General features: G+C 40.6%; 1 protein-coding gene across 10 annotated transcripts in view; it reads right to left on the bottom strand.

The window, feature by feature from the left end:
• Window positions 1–18,290, bottom strand: part of FAM110B (family with sequence similarity 110 member B) — a 159,478-nt gene extending 141,188 nt beyond the window's left edge. For 7 of the 10 annotated variants that reach the window (XR_003043700.1, XR_003043698.1, XR_003043699.1 and 4 more), the window contains exon 1: window positions 18,180–18,290. The gene's annotated coding sequence lies outside the window, so the exon portion shown is untranslated. Of the gene's footprint in view, window positions 1–11,462; window positions 11,543–18,179 lie in introns of those variants that run through there. The other 3 variants (XM_025041186.1, XM_025041185.1, XM_025041184.1) reach the window with 2 other exon arrangements.
• Window positions 18,291–20,700: the final 2,410 nt, after the last annotated feature.

Here is a 20,700-nt window from a genome sequence, read left to right as displayed (position 1 = left end):
TCGGAAATACAGTACGGTTTAGAAAGAAGGAAGTCCATAAAATGCAGTCTTCAGCCTCTCCAAGCAAGAGTATCATAAGCATCGAGGTAAGTGCGGCATTTCCTGAGCATCTTAATCAAACTTTCTGTGGAGGCAGAACTGTCACAGCGCCACCCGGAATTCCCAGCCCCTGCTGTGCACACACTGCCTAGTCCCAGGACAGTAAACATCATGGGCTTCCCTCCTGTGGTTAGGTATGTTATATGGCACATTAACCTTAAAACAGAGAGATTATCCTGATGGGCCTAGCCTCACCTCATGAATCCTTTAAAAGCAGAGTTTTCTCTGTGGTCACAGAAGAGACACCAACGAGATCAGAAGTGAGGCAGATGTGATGAGGGATCCCGCTGTGACATTGTGAGAACGCTTGTGAGAGGGTATGTGAGAAGGCCCAGGGCAAGGAATTGTGAGTGGCTTCTAGAAATATCTAGAAACTTATGGCAGCCCTCGGCCCGTAGCAAGGAAACAGGGACCTCATCCTGCCAAAATCTCAATGAGCTTAGAAACAGATTCTTCCATGAAGCTTTAACCAAGAATGTAGTCTGGCCAACACTTTGAGTGTGAGACCCTGAGCCGAGAACCCAGCTGAGCCACGGCTGGACTTGCGATGTCCAGAACTGTGAGCTAAGACGTGGCTGTGGAATTCTGTGGGAATCCGGTATGCCGCAACAGAACACTAACGCGCTTTCTTCTAAGCCTCGCCTCGGTCAATTCACATAAAAATAACATTATCCTAGAAGTTCCTCTTGGCATTATCAATCGTCCTCATGGGAACGAACGTGCGATCAATAAGTGACAGGGAAAGACAAGTGTAAGAGGCCTCCAGGGAAATCTCTATCCTTCCTATGAAACCACGAACTCTGGGACCCAGCAGAACACACAAAGCTTTAATGACAGTGACCACTTTAAAGGTCATGCTGTATAAGCGATATTTCTCAGAAATATTAAAATAGGAGTCGGCCCTTCCATATTTTATTAATGTTAACATCAATAACAGCAATATCAACATTATAATTTATTTACGTTTCTATGGCATATATTAGGAAAAGTGCTCATCTTTTATTCATCAAATAGTAATTGATTATCTACTACATACAGTATCTTTTGTGTTTGCTTGTTCCAGGGTAATGCTAATTACCCTGTAATTAGCATTCCAGGGAATGCTAAGAAAGACATACCATTGACATGTTATTATAAGAGAAAGTAAATATTAGGGGATGTTTGCCCACTGCTTTTACTAAGAATAAACATTAATTGCTAAAATATAAACAGTCCGCATCCCATTTTGCTTTTATAAGCACTTCTGCTGTTATTTCAATTTATAGACATTTGTTTCATTTCTGCTCCATGCTGGACTCTCTGCTAGGCACTAAAAACATAGATACATAAGTCAGTCACCCACAGTCCATTAAGAGAAACAAGCCTATTAAGAATTGAAACAAGCAATTTCAATCTGTACAATATTGTTGTATGTGTACTGTGTAAGATGCATTGCAGCCTGGGAATTATACGATGTTTGGTGTGATGGCGGTGAGTGATCAATTATAGAGTGTATATCTCCATCCATCCATCCAAGACTATTATGAGTTAAACAGAAACATCTCACCTAACTAAGGGCAGTTCTGACATTTATTGTGTCCCTAAACACTATGACCAACTACACTTTTTTCTACTAAAGAAAACTAACTTTTCATGATATATTTCTATCCACATTCGGTTAAAAAATCAAAGGCGGTTTGACAGTTTTAACCTGTCAATTAAGTTGACACATCTCTATCATAACCGTCTGAGTACAATGACATTTTGCCCATCGATGGAAAGGGAACATTATTTTATTCACTAATTTCTAAAATTTCCCAAATAGAAAGTTATATTTAAACCAAACTGACTCCCCAGAAACAGAACAGTGTATATGAGTTTGGGACCTAAATCAAACACACTAAATCTTTCAATCCTGACCCAGCAATATAAAATGTCAGTAATTATATTCTTGAATAAATACAGTGACTAAAATTGAAAATATTGATCATTGCAGTTTAAGTACACACACACACACACACACACACACACACACACACACGCGCACACACACACACAGTGTCTATCATACCAGTCCTGCTGGGAAGAAATGAAAATCTTAATCCCCATCACTCAACAACGAATTTTCTAAAGTGAGAAAATCGCCCTTAATAAAGCTTGTCTTATTTGGCATTTTAAAAGAATAAACTGTGACTCTTCACGCAAGCTGTTTTCAAATTCCACCACTAAAAATTATTCCTAAAAGAAATTTCCTAAACTCGATCATCAAATGTTTACATTTGCTGTGTGCCAGACAAAGTCAGGGATGCAAAACACAGTGCTTAGGAATAACAGGCATACAATGATTGCATTGCCTCAATGCAGTGGAACGGACAATATCTGACCCAAGCCCGTAAGTACCTTACATACCAGCTGTAGCAATGTGGTTGATGAAGACACACAAAATTAAAAAGCAATAATATAAACACCACTGGGAACTTTACACTTAGAAATTATTAAGATGGTAAATTTTATATTATGCATTTACCATCATTAAAAGTAACACAACAAAAATAATTCTCATTGATAGCTCAAAACAAACTGTGAGATATTAAAAGAATACTATAAATTCAAGTTAGCGTTTTACTTTCAAAGGGGGCATGAGGTGACTCTTCAGATCTCCTGACCGTGGTCTATTTAAAAAGGAGAGGAGGCCGACCTACCTCTTCTCACCGCACAGAGAGCAGGAGAGCTTTGCAGCGTGGACAGGAGAGCTTTGCAGCGCACGCAGCCTGGGCCGCGGCATCACCCCGTGAAGACACGAAGTGACACGGGAGGGCGGGAGCGGGACACCTCCGACAGATGATGCTCTGCGGGTGCGCCCTGTCCCAAAAGTCAGGCATCCCTCCTGGCAATGGGGTCCCTCAGCTGCTTGATGTCCCACAGGGGACTCAGGAAAGCCCAGGGGAACACTCACTTTAGTTTATGAATGTCACATTTTAGTTAAACTCAATAACCAATGAGCAATCATTTATTCCTAAGCAAAAATAAAAGTCTAAAGACTAGCAGCCTCTTTGCTGGTGAGAATCAAAGAAGGCGCTTCAAGTCAAGCTCAAGGAGAGCCTCTCACAGCCTGAGGAGCCTGGCGTCTACGTTCACACGTGCTGATGCCCACCCCAGCTCCCCCGCGCACTGGTGGGGTGGCCTGCACTTCTGCATCTCAGTGTCCTCATCTGCCACAGGGGAATAATGAAAGAGAGGGACAATGACAGAACTATGAATTGCACTCTGAGCCTGGCACTGCTCTATGCCCTTGTTTGGAACTGTCTCATTAAATCCTCACTAGAACCTCATGAAGCAGGTTCCAGGAGAACATCAATATAAAATAATAACAGAATAGCACTAACAGTATAGGGTTGTGGGGAGGATTAGGTGACATAAATATGCTGTGCTCATCTGCATTTTGCCAGGCACACGGCACATGCTCAATAAATGGCATGTATTACCAATTACTTGGCTAAGTGAAGAAAAGCGGATGTGGATTTTAAGGGTGTGAGCAAAGAAAAAGAACAAGGTTTCCAAAAAGCATTCAAGATCTCAAGGAGATCAATATAGCTGAGGTTAAGGGTTCCAAAGAGAACAGTAATGGCCGGAAAGGTATCTTGAACTTGATTGTGCAAGAAGGTGAGTGCTTAGCCTACCATGTCTGAACTTTTCACCCCTTTGTCTTAGGAGTAGTAAAAGGTTTTTACAATGAAGGTGAATGAAGACAGTATTTTATCAAGACCCATGTATAGGCAACATTTAGGTAGACTGAAACGGGAGTGCCTCAGACAGAGGAACCCACTGGAGGCGGCTTCAGCAATACTGCGTGATGAAAGGAGATGGGGCTTAACTTGTAACATAGGAAAGACAAAAAGGGGCAAATGTGAAGGAGAAAAAGGGGCAAATGTGAAAGAGTCAAAGAGCAAATATGAGCTAACGAGTGAATGCCCAGGATTTCAGGGGATTCTCCAAGGCTTTCTAAAGATGGTTCCTTAGTAATGGACGCTCAGTGGTTCTCTGGGGAAAAAGACAGGACAGAGGCTGGTTTTAGCAAGAAGGTCAGGAGAGCCGTTCATAACATCGTGAATTTGAGTTTGGAGTGGAATATCAATTAAGTGGATCTACTGAGCGGCATAAATGTTGAGGTAACCAACGGTGACGCACAGCTGGAATCTGGTGTGAGTGTGATGTTCCCGGGCCCTGGCGGATGCACATGCTTAGGTCACAGGAAGTGGATCGACAAAGAGGGCGAGGAGGAGAGATGACAGGCTCCGACCGAGGAGGACAACGGAAAACAGAGCAGCAAACCATAAGGTCCCGAGGCCAGGGAAATAAGGAACGAAAGTGTCCCTGGTTTATAAATCAGGATCAAGGTCCTAGAGAATGTACAGAAGAGAGGCAGAGATGACGGACGGCAGAGGGAAATGGAAGGACAAAGATGACCACAGACAGGACCACAGACAGGCCAGCAGAACACACAGACGCTGTGAGGTGGGGAGGCAAAGGAGAGAAAACTACTCGTGACAGCGACAGTGTCAGGCTCGGCAAGTAAGAAGGACACTGGTGAGACCAAGGCTAATACTCCTTTTAAAATAAAAAATAGGCAGCACCAACAAAACATCTCCCACCAAACACACACACACACTAAAAGAACATTAAATGCTTCTATTTTTATCCTCAAAACATGAACAGGTAATTTTCCTGAAAAGAACATGCAGGTGTTTCTGAAAGGAACTAGGAGAAAAACCACTGCAAAATAGTGTTTGCTGAACAATTCACTGCTGACAGACTTTGTAATAATGAACTATGCTTAAGCACTCTAGAGTTCCAGGCTGGGTCTGAGGATTATTAAGCAAGAATTATAATCAACACTGAATTTCCACAGCACATATGTAACCCAGAGAATGTGAATCCATTAAGCTTTTATGCTAATAACTGTTCTGGAGAAGTTGAGAGATAAAGAAAAACTAAAGTTTAAATTAAGTCCTACTTTGACATTAAATTTTTTTTTTTTAATTCTCAAAGCGGTCGCCAAGCATACTAACCTCCCGCATGAAGCTATTTCTAAAAACACTAAAGTCTCAATATTCATTATGTACATTAAGCCTCTCAAGTTCAACGAGAGCAGTCATTTACCAAAACAAGTATAAATTGTACAAAGACAGAATTCCTCTTAATGTCTGACAGAAAATTACCTCTTTAAACATTTACTAAGTATCATTGCTTGATTACCATCAGTTTAAAAAGAAGAGAGAAAAAGGGAAAGAAGACAGCGGTTAACTACAATCCCATGAGATCTCCGGTGTCTCTGGTCAACTGTTTTGCTTCAGTGACTGGAACCAGTGCCCAGGCTCAGTGGCCTCCAGGGATGAGGAAACAAAAATGGCAGGGTCCAGGGACATCCCAGTTATAACTACAGTTTATGAATACACTCCCTGGTCCTCCAGCCTCACTACGGGCACCCCACCCAGACACGGACCGTGATGCCAAAGCTTAGTTACCTAATACTCATGTCTTCCCTACAGATAGGCTGAGACTCTTGGACTAAGGCATAAGAATTATTTCACCCTTGAAAATCCTGAAGAATGCTCATGTCACTGCTTCCGAAACCTGTAGAGTTATCTCGTTCTTCTATAGTCTTTACTTTTTCATAGAAAAGAAATCTACTGAGTTTCCATTTTCCACTTAATTAGGTTCATTTCAGTATCATTTGAAAATACTGCCTGCCATCACCAATATTTTCTCCTCAAAAGTCTTCCATCCCACTTTGTTCAACATCGTGGTTGTTAACAACATCAGCTCTAGAAATCTGTCATATGTATAACACATTCCTTGGTTCAAGCCATAAGCCCTTAAGACTCGGTATTATAAAGCAAATTCTCTCCACCATTTGTAAAACCACCAAGCACTGCATATTCAATTGGACCATGATCAATACAATAAATCGTGACCCCAGAGCCGTCATTTGGCAGAGCAGCACAGTCTAGTGTAAGATTGCAGACATAGTATTTAAAACTGCATAACTAATGGTTGCCTGAATGGCAATCACTCACTCTTTTCACCAAAGTGAATGTGAGCAGGTGATACAAGTCGAAGGTTAAGAAATGTTGTGAACACAACACTGTGTGTTCATTCATGGTAAGATATGCACATGGCTTTCTTTTCTCCAAAACCTGTTCTAACGAGGTTCCCAAAGATGGACCCGCAAGGAAGAAATTACGTCTGTGTAAGTACTAAGACATTCTGGCTATCTCAGATCTGTGAACGCTGACTATGTGCCTCATGAGGATTCATGGTACACATGGCAGAGCAGGAAGGACACAATACATGGAATTATGAGGCTTCCGTTTATATCTGACAGTTAATGCCTGGGCTCTTACAACCTCTCTCTGCCTTAGTTTCCTCATCTATGAAATGGACAGTCTTTAGAATTGCCACAAAATGTACAAATGATTTCTGAAAATCTGTAAGTCCTAGAAGACTGATTTATTAAGATTTTATTTGAAGGTCTACAGTTGTGCATTGATATATACAGTAAGGTCTAGTTTTGATAATAGCATAAAATATGAAAATTCAATTACAGTTAACCCAATAACGCTAACTTGGTCACCATGCTCAATAAGTACCACATTTTACTTTTCTTATGTTAATGAATTGTGCTTAGATGAAAGAAGGAAAAGGTCTGTTTAAAGGAATGCCTGCCTTTTGGTATTATAATCTTAATTTCTTTTATTTTCATAAGATGAAAATACTCCTTGGTTGGTGCTCCATACTGCAATGGTTTGGACAGGTGGCCACTGAATTTTAACCAGCAGATAAAACCTAAATGGCTGTAATCATCTAACGGACATGGCCATCAGACAAAACTCGGGGTTAAGTGGCAGAGTGGCACAGTGTAAAATGGGTCCCACGCATTAAAAGATGTCACATAAAGTAAAGCTGTTCATGGAAACATGTAAGATCTATGCCTCTTGAGTACAGAGAGTGCACCGTCAGATCAGTAAACAGTTCGATTCATCCATTTAGTGACTGTGGAGCACCCACTGGGGGTCTGACCCTGCTCTAGGTCCTGGGGATAGAGCAGTCGACAGCCAGACAAAACTTCCTTCCCTCATGGAGCTTAATGTGTAGCTTTACTGGTCAACCTTCTAACTGAAGAGCAACATAGCAGCAAGGGACAGCGGGATTATGCTGTCAGAGACGAGGGACACCACCATACAGCCATGATTCCTGCTTTTTTGAGAGGTTAAGAGAATGCAATTCTAATGTGCTCGGAGCCACACATCATGGCTCCACCTCCTCTTGTAATAAACGGGGCAAAACCATTCTAATGTCACAGACCTGCACCACGCCGACTTACCATTGGATTACAATTAAATTCACTTCACTAATTTTTAAAATAACTCTTTAACAGACTATTAAGCTTCAAATTCTAATTAAGGCTCAAAAAAGAGCTGTTTATTTTAACCAGTTAACTCATTATTTCTTAAAACTAAGTAGTATAAATGTTATAGAACCTGTTTATCACTGAACACATTTAATTAATAAAACAGTCTGAGGGCTTTGTTTCAATTCATCCACACAGTATTTTGTTCCTGTCTCATGAGAACTTCTAAGTGCCACCTGATTTTAACTATGACTGATATTTAACTAAAGAGTATCCAGGAATCCCTAAAATCTGACAGGTGAGTTTTGTTGGCTTGAAGCTAAATGACGGCTGAAATATTTAAAATTGGCTTTTATTTTATTGGGTAATGTCCATTATTTGAAAAATTGCTAAGCTGATTATTTTGTAAGTGTAATATCCACAATCTGGCCAACTAATGTCCATCTAAATTAGAAATTAGTACAGGTACTTATTTTGATTCTTGTTACAACTCCAACAGCATTTTTATTTACCTGGTATCATTTGCTGCTTTCAAATGGATATCTTAGGATATGAAGTTTGTGAAAGGTAGCTCTGATGTACCAGGTGAGCTTATAAAGCATGAGCTACTATCATAGGAACAATATATTAATTTTCTATATGTTCATGAAAGTCTTCTAATAAGACCATTTGTCAGCTTATGAAGAGCGTGGGTGCATAGTTATACAGGCTGCATACTACGCAATTCTGGGGCTGTCATGACCAGGTGCTCAATGCGAGTGGTGCCCTTGACACGGCACGTGAGTCACTTATTAAGTGTTTGTGGTACCTCTGAGCACTTGGATATCTGGGTAGGAGCCCATGATGCCACACAATGTAATTCCCAAATAACACAGAGAAGGTGTTTCCTTCAGGCCACCCAAAACTCATAAGTACCAAAGAAAGAGTACTCACATTCACTGAAGTTCAAATACCTTTCATAAAAGGATAAATGCATATTCACATAATCAAACCATATACAAAGGAATCAGGAAACATAAATATTTTTGAAGAGGCAGTACAGCACAGCAGTTAAAAGAATAGCATTCTAGGGCCAATTTGATTAAGTTCAAATCCCATTTCACTACTTATTAGCTGTGTGATCCTGGACAGGCAATTTCACCTCTCTATGCCTTAGTTTCTTCATCTATAAAATAGGAGTAACCACAAACCTAACCCAGAGCTGTTGTGAAGATTCAATGAGATACATGTAATGTAGCTAGAACAGTGTCTGCAATCGTAAACCAACACTGTGGAAGTGTCCAGATTTGAGATTAGCATTATTGGGCAAGCGAATCAAAGCAGAAAGAGATTAAATAATTTCTCATGGGTTTAAAAATTAGTCCGTGATTCATTTCAGAATGAAAACAAAAGTTCTTGATTTACAAGAAAGTGTTTTCATTGGACCATACTGCTTTACATTCTAACTTTCTGACAAAGGTAAAACCCATGACCTGATGTAATACGTCTGAAAAGCAAACTCCCATGCACCTGAGTGCTTTGATTGTTGACACGAGTTGTCCCTAATGGGCCACCTGGCCTGATGCACAGGGCGTTCTGAACCCATGTGCTGCCACTACCAGGGCTGACATTTACCAGCAGGCTCTGCTCGTGGGGCAGGGCACACCATGCGGATAAACAACTGCAGCTGACTTAATCGGCCGTCGATCAGACTTCAAATCCTAGGAGGGAATCCTTGTCCAAAAGTTCCTACGTCCTGCCCTGGTGAGGCGCCCACTGCTTTCATTCATGTTCTTTAAATATCAGCCAGGCCCCCATGAATAACTCTGGCACTTGGGAAAATCATCTCATCCATTTTAATGCAAACAGCACCCGCTCCTGGAGCCTGGAGGGAGAAGTATGTGATATGAAGAAGAACATGTCCTGCAAAGTGTCTGGGGCTGAAGGGAGCCAGGGCTGTCTCCACAATGTGAAACAGGACAGCCAGAAGTCAGAAAAAGTCCTGGCACGTTAACCAGCGGACGCTTTTTATCTATGTAGATTCTTATGCAAGGATCCAGGGAGGGGAGATTTGATAACCGGTTTTGACAAAGATTGTAGCTTTCAGGTTGTGGGAAACAAAACAACATGCACAGGAAACAAGTTCTTCACTCGCACCTTCGTCTAGTGTACGAGGTAAGTACATTCTATCTCATCGAACTCCGGCACACCGGTGCACGCGTGACCAGCAGGACCAAAATGGTCCAGGGGCCTCAGACCGCTCTCCAAGGTCTGTGTCGCATCACTTAACTCATTCCCCTGCCTCAAGAAATGAGATGGGGGGGTGGGGGGGCGGGGTCCAAATGGGCAAAATTAAAATTTGTATAGCAAAAAATCCAGGTAAACTAGAAATCTACATAAATGAGGACTAGATATGCTATGCAAAACAATCTGTCTAAAAGGCAGCCAAAAACCAAATGGGTCACACAATGTCATCTCTGCATGATGTTGACACTTCACACACAATTTTCGTTACTGTTGAATTTAGTCAGAAAATCAGGAAAAAAACACCCAAAACCTATTCCTCAATAACTTAATAAAAATGCACATGTCCTATTTTTAAATCACCTAATACATGTGATTTTAAAATGTCTTCATCAGAAATGCCATTAGTGTAATATCCTGGGTAGAGTATAGTGTATAAAAAGAATAACGTTATGTTCAGTCCAATAAGATTCCTAGTTCTAACTTATTGCTTGATTATAATCAAATCAAAAATTGTGTATCTTATGGAAACAGAGAAATCAGAATCTATTTCTCTTCACGGTAAACGTGAGGAAACTAAATAAGGCTTGGAGAGTTTGTACAGCTTATCTGAAACTCTCCTGGGAACAGAAGCTAGACCCCTGCTTAGTCCGCACAAGACAGACCGGGATACTAGGAACTCAGTTCAGTTCTCGGTGCTGCTCCCTGACTGAAGGCAGAAGTTTGCTACAGGACCACCGAGTCCTACGACTGAAATTGAGAGAGTGGTGAGTCACACACCCGTGTAGGGGAAGTCCCCACTTACCAGATGGTTCTTACGAGAAAGTGGTGTTGACTCGAAGTTCTTCCTCCACCAATCGGTGTAGCAAAAAACCTCAATGCTGCATGTTTGTGACAGCTGGTGACCACTATGGTGAATGAATTTCACCATCCAGGGTAACGCGTTCACCTTTCCTACCTGGCAACAAGACATCCCAGCTTATGGTCCACCTGCTGTGATTCCCTCTGACTGTGTCTTCCCCAAAATAGGTAGAAGCTACAGAAGAATGACAAATCAAAGTGTGGAGTGGGGGAGCACCGTATCATGAAAGTACATTTACTAACACGTTGGTCAAAATATCACAACCAATTAAATAATGGGGACCACCGAAAATATATAATCATGATAGGATGTTTTCAGTTTTGGTGAAAGGGTAGAACAGGAGAAGAGTAGTAAATATCATCACTTTTTAGATTAAAAGTGTGGTCTTACTTCTTGCTAGAATAAACATTTTCTCTTAATGTTTATTCACGTGGTTAAGCTATTGCAATGTGCCCTAGCAATTAAGATTTTCCCATTTCTAAACACCTGTTTAAAAAAAAAAACAACAACATGCATTTGTCACTAAAATTTATATTACCAATAACCATCATATGCGAACGAGGTGGCTGGAATAAGCAAAAACATCGTAAGTGGACAGTTTAAGCCTCACCAAAACCGAGTTTAAAGAAATGCTGGTCCTGATCTAGGAGGAGACTATCCCGGAGCCCCTGGGTCTCTAAGCGTGCACGCCTCAGTTTCTCATTGTGAGTGTTACATCAGATGCGGTAATATGAAATGCTTGGAGAAGAGCAAACTGCTTTTGCTTTGCTTTGTTTTGTTCAATAAATAAACTGTCACAGAACGCAGATAAGTTTAGCTTTGGGGATGGAATAATTAGTGCCCAAATCAAAAGGTAAATGTTATGCATGAAAAAATTAAGGGGCTCACCCAAGGACAGCAGAGGCACGTATAGTATATTAAAGAAGAGCTGACCTTCAAGAAGAAGGCTGACTTCTCTCTAGGTGACTCAAACCGCTATTAGAGGACGGAGCCAAAATTCAGCTCTGAAATTTCTGAGTGGCTGACTCCTAAAACACAGCCTGTTAAACAAAAAGAACTTATTAAATTACTATTTTAAACTGACATTCCAAGACTATGTAAACTCAAATGTGATTGGATAAGACTTTTCCTATGGTGAGAAGTTTGAAAGGGAACAAAAAGAAAATGGAGCTGGTGACAAAGGCCTCACTCCCCAGAACACTACCTGTGGCATTTCAGGGCTGCCTCTCGCCCTCTGCCAACCAGCAAAGACTCAAACAGGTACTGAACACATTACGTTCACTCTGACGGAAACCAGTTCCCTCTTCAAGTCAAATTAAGGCTGATCTAAGGCCTCTGCACTTTTAACAGGACCCGCGCAGCAGGCTCTCACAGGGAGTGAGTCCCCCCACATTCTCCAGTGAGAATGACTCAGGGCTGTCTCCTGTCCTTAAGCGGGGTCAGTGGGGAGGGGCCTTGGAATTTCCAGCAGAGCCAGGTTAACTGTAACCTAAACCCAGACACTGCAGGCGACAGGGCAGAAATTACCTCATTAGGACATGGGGGAAATGCCATTTCATAAACTCTAACTCAGGCTGAAATGCCTTCCTCAGCTCCCTCAGGGAACTTCTGCCACAAAATCTCTGTGGCCCAATTGAATGCTAAATTTATTAGAAATATCAGATCAGATAATAACTCTGGCAGATTAATGGTGTACTTCTTAAAGGCAGAGCTCTGTCTTTTCGAAAGGTCCTAAGGATGCCCAGACACGTCTGTCAAGTGAACTATTAAATGAGCAAATGCAAACAGATGGCCACTTAGGAAACTCCTGAATGCAAGGTTGGCCCCTGCGGTCCCCGATGAAGCAAATCTGTCCCTCAGTGGGGTGGGTATCGAAGGTTGATCACTTTTAATATGATTTAATGCACTAGTTATTTTCCATGAATATTTTAATTACATGAAGAATGCAAATATTAAGAATCCCATTAGGAAAAGATATCTTTGCTACATTCTTATAAATATATTAAATGAAGGCAACTGAAAAATGGTCTCGATTTTCTCCTCTTTGAAATCAAGGAGTTAAAGTTGAGTCTGCGACATCTCGACCCTAGGCACTCCGTGATTTCATACACACAATACACCACAGTTCTGAGCAGAGAGAAGTCAGCAATGATGTTCCTGGGGTTGATGAAGAGGAGTGACAGCAGGTTTGCCACTTGAACTAGAGTGACTAACACCGAGATTTAAAACTTAAGTGAAAAGAGGCTATGTCATTAGCAATCACTCAGGGAGGGAAGGATGACATGCTTTTTAATAGGTACGATTATCCTCATAGTAGTACCTTTCAAAGATTAAGAGACAAAAATTGTGTGAGTTACTAGGTCAGAACAATCTAGAATTCATTTGGTGTCATACATCCTGCATTTCAAACCCAGACAGGCCCTGCCTGTGTCAAATTTGGGTGATGCCTATCTGTTCAGTTAACAGAGATCAAATAAAGAGGAACAGCTTCTGAGATGAAATGCTATCTGTGGTAGGTGGAGAGAGAAGGAAAATGAAGATAATGTGGCTTAGTGGCCCTGAACGACAATGAGAAAGACAGAAAAGAAACGTGTTTTCCAATTCTAATTAACTTAGGAAACAAGTCAGAAAACAGAGCCAAGAATGTTACTCACTGAAAAGAGATGCGACTAAAAAAATTTTGAAGATTATAAATAATACTCCTTGTTAAACTGAACTTCATCTTTATGACTGAAATGTGCTATTTAAGTAGTAAGCATTTTAAATGAACAAAATAAACAAATTTCCTTTTAGAGAAGGAGAGCCAAATTACACAATTGTGTACAAAACTTGAAAAAGGGCTAAGTATTTTTTAAAAGAATCATATGTAACAATTAGAATTCATTTACTATAGATAACAGCCTTGGTAGAAAGTTAATCAGAGCCTAGGATTATAGATTAAGTTGGAAAAAAATTTTAATATACTTGTACCTTAATGTCATTCATATATGTCTATCAGTAACTTAATGGTCTCAAAGGACACTGAACCCTCCCCCTCCCAAAAAAAAATACCATCAGATGTTTTTCTCCTTCAACTAAACAATAAAGTAAGGTAAGAATGAATGAATGAATGAATAAATGAATGTATGATTGGACATCAATCAGGGAAATTCAGTCTATGAAAATCTAAGTTCAACATTACAGAAATTAAAATAAAAACACAGACACTCATGATTTGGAGAAGAAAAAGATCAAATTCTCAGGCTTTGCAGGTTTGAACTGTATATTACTACATACTGAAACATACTCCTCCTTAAACGGTTTGCTCTTTGATCCAGAGTAACATCGACAGCAAGTAAGGAGGTAAATGTGAGTTTACTAAAAGGTCAAAAGGCAGGGGTGCCCATGGAGAAGAGGGGATCACTAATTTATCCCATTCAGAGCAGCATCTGAACTATATGATTTTTAGAAAGTTTCACATGGCACTGCTACCAATTTTGAAAAGTAGTTGTATTATATTTTCTTATTTAATCTCAGGACAAATCATAACCCATGTGCAACCACATTAACAAAGTCAAATTTTTAAAGTTATGCAAATTTCAAAAAAAAATATCAATGAAAAGAGCTGTCTGCCATTGGGAAGGACACGAACCAAGTCAAGGAGTCCCAATGCTAGATTTCTGTCATGATTCATGGCAGACAGGAGAGTAAGCCTTGACTTCAAACAGGACATAAAACTGCTTGAGCCTCTGTCTTTCCTGTGAAATGCAACGATAATACTGTTCTCTGCCAGAAAACAGTGATTCTAATAGAGGTAGAATGTTTTCTTCCTGCATTAGCTGAGAAAAGATGTAGCAAAGGGCATTTTGATGTCTACTTAAGAGGTGGATTTAAGTCCATATCAGAGATGTACCTCCATGGATTCCAACAGAGAGGCTGACTGCTCCCTCCCCTGGGTGTGTAAAGCATGGAGAGGGGTCTATCAGAATACAAGTCACAACAGCAAGAAGGACAGGGGTACTTGAATTATTGCTCAAGACTAGTTTCTGCTGTTAGTTTGAATTCTCATCAGGATCTCTGAAGAAGCAGTCCAGGCCACCACACGGGAACGCTGTGAGAGCAGGGACAGGCAGGGCCTCACTCATGGTCCTCCCCATAAGGAGGCAGGAGGTGGCAGGGAGGAGAGAGGGTAGATGAGGAAGGGCGAGAGTGGGAGGGAGGGCAGAAGAGACAGACTCCAAGCCATCAGCATCCCAAACTTAGGACAGAACAAGAACTAGTTTCACTGTATTCAAATACACACAAATATCACCCCACTGAAATGTCTTTATAGCTTACACTGTGTTACAGTAATACTAAAGGCAAATTTGAAAAGTCATCATATTCTCAGCATTCTAACAAAGGCGTTTTCAGTTCTCCAATTCCCTAGCTGTATTTTCAATTTTGTTCCCAACTTCACTGAGCATGCTCAATGCCAGACATGGGCACAAAGATAACAAGACAGCACTCTATTGCCAGAAGGGATCAAAGACATGCACTTTCTAAGGTAACTCACAGTCACTTGAATTACTCTTTGAAAGACATTCTTTTTTTAAAAGAATTTTTATTAGTTTCAAGTACACAGTACATTGGTTAGACATTTATATAGTTTATAAAACGACCCCCTTGATTACTCTATCTTCCCTCTGGCTCTACACATAGTCATTACCTTACTGCTGACTGCATTCCCTATGCTGTGCTCCCCATCCCCATGGCCATCGATCAACTACAGTTTATACTTCTTTGATAAAAGACATTCTGAAGCCGAGTAATGTTGTTTCTCGTGTGCAAGAAACAAATGTGTAAAACAAAGAATAAGAAATTCCCCAACACGTCAACAATTCAAATATGTTTTTAGTTCAAAGTATGGGGAAAAGAAAGTCAAAGGTTTTCCTAAAAGCCTCATTTAATTTAGATATAAGTTAGAATCAAATGTTCAATTTCAGTTTCCTTTTTCTTTTATGGTTTTATAACATACGTCATGGGTGATAATACTTCAGCGTACTTCACAATTAAGAATGACGAAAGAGAGGCAATATCCAGTGAGAACAAAATAATTACACATCTATATTATGATCATAAACACATGTCAGCTAATGGGTTCTTATATCATTCAATATCTAATATCTTTATTCTTGAGTTAATTTTAAAATTTCATAAAAATGCAAGAAATTACTGTTCTTTATATTTAAAAAGTGGACATTGATAAGAATAAAGAGGTTACAGGAACACAGAACTCTTAACTATTCAGTCCAATAGTCAATCACAACCAAAACTTTTATAAATTTTTGTGACCGAAGTGTAGACAATGACTTAATAAACCAATGAGATTTGAAATAATGTAAGTTGTCAATAAAGAGTACTTACTGTCTGGTCAACAAACTAAACTTGTAGCTGTTCTTGCCTGTGACTGTTTGATATTAGACTTCAGGGTCGTGACATCTATGCCATTCTGGACAGGCCTGCTGATAACGCTATTGTTATTTCACCATTATCACTGAGGGCCCCCACTTGTTGAGAACACTGTGTGCCCGGCACAATGTGTTATATACACACCACCGCATTTAATGCTTACAGTAACCATGAGAAGTAGGTATTCTTATCTCCATTCTATAAACGATGACAGTAACAAAAGCTACTAACATGTTTTAAACATTTTCATCGTGCCAGTCTACATAGCAACTCGCTCATTTAATGCTCATTACAAGCCTATGATATGGGTACTACCATTATCCTAATCTGACAGATAAAGAAACTGGGACATACAGAAGAAACAGCTATCCCAAGGTCACATCTGTTACATGTAGCAGAGTCCAGACATTGGCCCAGATCCTTCTAAAGCTAAAGCCACACTCTTACCCACCAACCCCAAGGAATCTGGCTCTCTAAACCTGCCCTCTGTCCCACCTATGAGAAGAGCTATAGCAGCAGACAGAAAGGGGGCCAGGGCTGGTTTGGCCAGAGCTGGACACCCCAATCACAAGACAACTCATAAATCTGGCTGGGACCCTGCCCCCACTCCCCTGAGGAAATTCAAAATAAGGGAACTGAAGTCCTGCCTCAAAGCTGGCACAGTGCAATGGTCCCAGGAGCTCGTGACCCAAAGACCAGGGCTTCTAACTGACCAGAGCAAGAAGCATCCCAGGATAAAGAGCCTTGGTCTGGACAGGTGTCCTGTGTCTATTCAGGGGTCATCAACTGCTGTTACTATGGTCCACTATGTCCCCGACCACACTAGGTTCTCAGCGACTGAGCTAACTGAGCCAGGGGCACAGCGGATGGCATGGGGAAACAAAGAAACAACTGGGTAAGTGGCTGGAATAAGGGCTGTTGGAATCATGGCAAATTGTTTTTGGATATAATGAGGGGGCATCAAGATGAGGCAGGGCATCAGCTCTAAGAGTGTGAGAGGAGGTTAACAAAGGCTAAAGGAACAGGTCGTGGGGAGTCGAGTCTCAGAAGTCAGGCCAGGCTCCTGCATTCCAGGAGGGAGGCAGGAACCACGGTGAGAGGCTGTCCAGCTGGGAGGAAGACAGCTGTGTTGGTTATCAATGACTAACAACAGTCAACTTAAGGACAGACAGAGGCACTTTGAAGAAATGAAACTAAAGTCTCAAGAGCCATGCTGTGTGAATATACTATGCAGAAGAGGTTTTCAGCTTGAGGAAAGTTCACCACTCCCGCCCAGCACCCAGAGCAAAGGTGCTCGCTTTGGCTAGGCAACACCTGAGTGCAGCTTCTCTACAGAATGCCGGACGCCAATGACTATTAACACCGTGGGAGGGAGGCAGCAGCTCGCCTACAAAGAGACCGCAAAATCCCACCAAAATAAACCTAATGCAGGGAAACCTACTGTCCCCCAACTCATGGAAACTGCCATTTCAAATGGCAAGGGCGAGAAATCAATACGGTGCTATACTTAGCAGAATTAATAAAATCACCTCTACCCCAAGTATTTTTGCCAACTGGCTTTAGGCACTTATTACAGATGGGACAAATTTATTAACAAGATCAGTATATATGTGCAGAGGAAAATAATTAAGGTACGTGCACCCAAATTTAATCAGTATTATCTCTGGGGAGTGGTGTTCGTGTAGATAGTCACATTCTGTGTTATAGATGTGTAACATATTTAATTTTCCTGCAATAGATGTATTATATGTATTATGTATCAGTAATCAGAAAAAATATACCAAGTCTCACGCCAAGTCGGAATATTCAGAAATTCACAAGTCAGGAGCCAGCACACTGCTGTTGCTTTGCTCTTCCCCATGAATAACTGGGATCCTAACAGACCAAAGCGGAGAGGTTAAACATCCACAGAATGTGCGGGAAAAGCCTGGGCGGGGGAGGGGAGATAAAAAGGGAAAGGAGGGTGGAGGGGGAGAGAGAAGAGAAAGCAACAGGAGGAAAGAGAATGGCAGCAGGAGAGGAAGGGGACAGAGGGAGGGAGGGAAACAGAAATGGAAATGGTGGCGGGCGGAAGGGGACACCTGACTGCTGCTCAACGAATACAAGGTCACATTCCTTGGTTGATCGTCAGCGTCATACGTGAATTTAATAATACATGTTTTAACACGTAATTACCGTTTCTTTCCCTTTCAGGCCTTTGAGAGTGTTGCTAACTTCCAACTCAAGACTCACAAAGAACAGGACAGGTGCTCTGGAAGTCCAGCCGGGGATTTCTAAAGGAGAAGGACAGGGACAAAAAGTTATCCTGGATAACGAAAGCGGTTAATGTTTAAAGTATCATTAAAAAGAAACTGATTTTCACTGAAAAACGAAGACAGTATATTTCCTAATGTATCTAGGAAAAGATTGGGTCCAAAGTCTCTTTCAAATATAGCTGCTCTAGCAAACTCTGAATTAATGCTAGAAGAAAACAAAATCTACAGGGTAGATTTTGTACATTTAGTGGAAAGTAAACCAAAGGAGCCTGTGTACGGCCATTGCCTTGGAGGCCCCCACGTGGCTTTGCACTATACCCAACACAGCGTCCCCAACGGGACTTGTCTGTACTCTAGCTCACAAAGTCCTGCAGGAAATGGGGTAGCCTTCTCACAAACAATTGCATAACTGGGGAGTTTCTTATACTTCAGAAACTCTGTTCATGTTTGCAAGGGAATAAAATATTACAAAGCAGCATTTTATCTGTCCTTCAAATGCAGTTCCGACATGAACTCACAAACACACGCCTCATTGTCCTGGGGCTACTCTCTCTTGGACTGAGGACAGACTTTGGAGGCAACACTGTCCCAAATTTTGAGTATACAGTATTTCATTTTTAGAAAGGAAACAATGAACGTGGCCCAGGCACATACTCAGGCCCAGAAATATCGTGACTCCATTTTAGAAAAGGAGAAACCAGCAGAGGTTTTCTGAGGAAAGTTGTCCCTAGGTCCGTCTGACATGTAAATGTTTATTCATGCAAGTACCTCCGAAATGCATTTGGAGATACTCGAATGAATGAAAGTGATTGTTATCTGGGCATCTGACAACTCAAATGAAAATACCATGGAGGAAAATGTAATCATTTTCTCTTCTAGCATCTTCTCTCGACATACGCCATCAGTCCAGATAACTACATCTTTGTTTACCTGAAAGTACAAGCTCGCAGAAAAGGAAAGAAAATGTTCGGACTGTTATAGATACCTTTTTTATTGAGATTTACTATCTATTTTGCATGGTTACAGGACTAATCAATGGTTAAATACTTTAAAGATGCACTTGGGACTTCAACAGATAATGACCAGACCACTTCATGAAGGTCAATGCCAGCTTCCCAACCATCATTATCTCTTTTCTGGAGTGAGGTGTAATGAACAATGCACCAGAAGTTTATTAGTATGGCTGCAAATCTGGACCTAGATTTTGTTTAGCTTCAAAAAAAATAAATAAATAAAAGGAAAGTCTGAAAATGTCTATTTAAATAATCACTAAGACTGGTATTTCCCGCTCTCGCACTTAAAACTTTCAGAACATTCCACTTCTCTCTGCCTCGTGACCTAACAATGTTCCAGTAGAACATAAAGTAAAGATTAGTACTAGATTAAAACAGAAATAGAAACTCCAAGTTTATGACTCTGTTTGAGTGCTTACTACCTACAATTTAAGATTTTACTTTATTTGCCTCCTGAAATATATGAGATTCCAGGAATTCAAATGAATACAATCATATACATTTAATAGGACATTAGAGAAATTTTAATCCAAAATACTTTCATATCAAAAATTCCTTTTCATATTTATCATTATTTTTGCCTTCTCCTTCTCACATTTTGAAGAGAGAACATAACAGAGCTGAACTCCTACTCTAATGACTCAGAGATAGAAGAATCATCCAATTATGACTGGGATATGGACTTGTATGTACCACATATGAAGAACTACGGTACTGGATTTATCTTCACTGTAGTTATGTGACATCAAAAACATCCTAACAAAAATCATTCACAGCACATATTCTTGAAGGTAAAGGACCATACAGTCCCCTGTTCTAACAGACTCATTTCACAGCTGAGTAAATGAAAGCCCAGAGTGGTCAAATGACCTCTCCACACAGCCAAACTGGTCTTAGATCTCAGATTTCTCAGGTGCCAATCCAATGCTCCATTAGATCATAACCGATTTTAATTTCCATAAATAACCTCTTAAGAGCTTATAATTTCATCTGTTTTTCTACACATCTATTATTCTACACGGCATGAATGGCACTAAATGAATCAACTCGACTTTGTTAATACACAACACTATTCGAAATGTTCGAGGGCACACTCTGCCTTTCGCTCCACTGATAAAGCGAGATTAAACCACCAATGCCCAGGAGAAACCTGAAATGAAATCTGAAATATTCTTAGGTTGTCTAAACTAGATACATCTACTCCAAAAATAGAATTTCCCTTTCTTAGTCATAGTCGAATCATAATCACAGCTTTGTGACAATACCCTTTCAAGTAGGTTTTAGAGATAGCTATCAAGCAAAATGTAGATATTTGACAGTCGAAGCTTACATAAGCAGTTTTTGAAGTAAGAATTTCAAGATAATTTACTGTTAGATCCATCAGTTCAGAAAGAAGTTTTACTCTCAAACTCTGGAGTATTCAACAGC

Source organism: Pteropus alecto, unplaced genomic scaffold (assembly GCF_000325575.1).
Source record: "Pteropus alecto unplaced genomic scaffold, ASM32557v1 scaffold87, whole genome shotgun sequence".
Taxonomy (NCBI): domain Eukaryota; kingdom Metazoa; phylum Chordata; class Mammalia; order Chiroptera; family Pteropodidae; genus Pteropus; species Pteropus alecto.
This window is presented reverse-complemented; position numbering and strand designations above follow the sequence as displayed.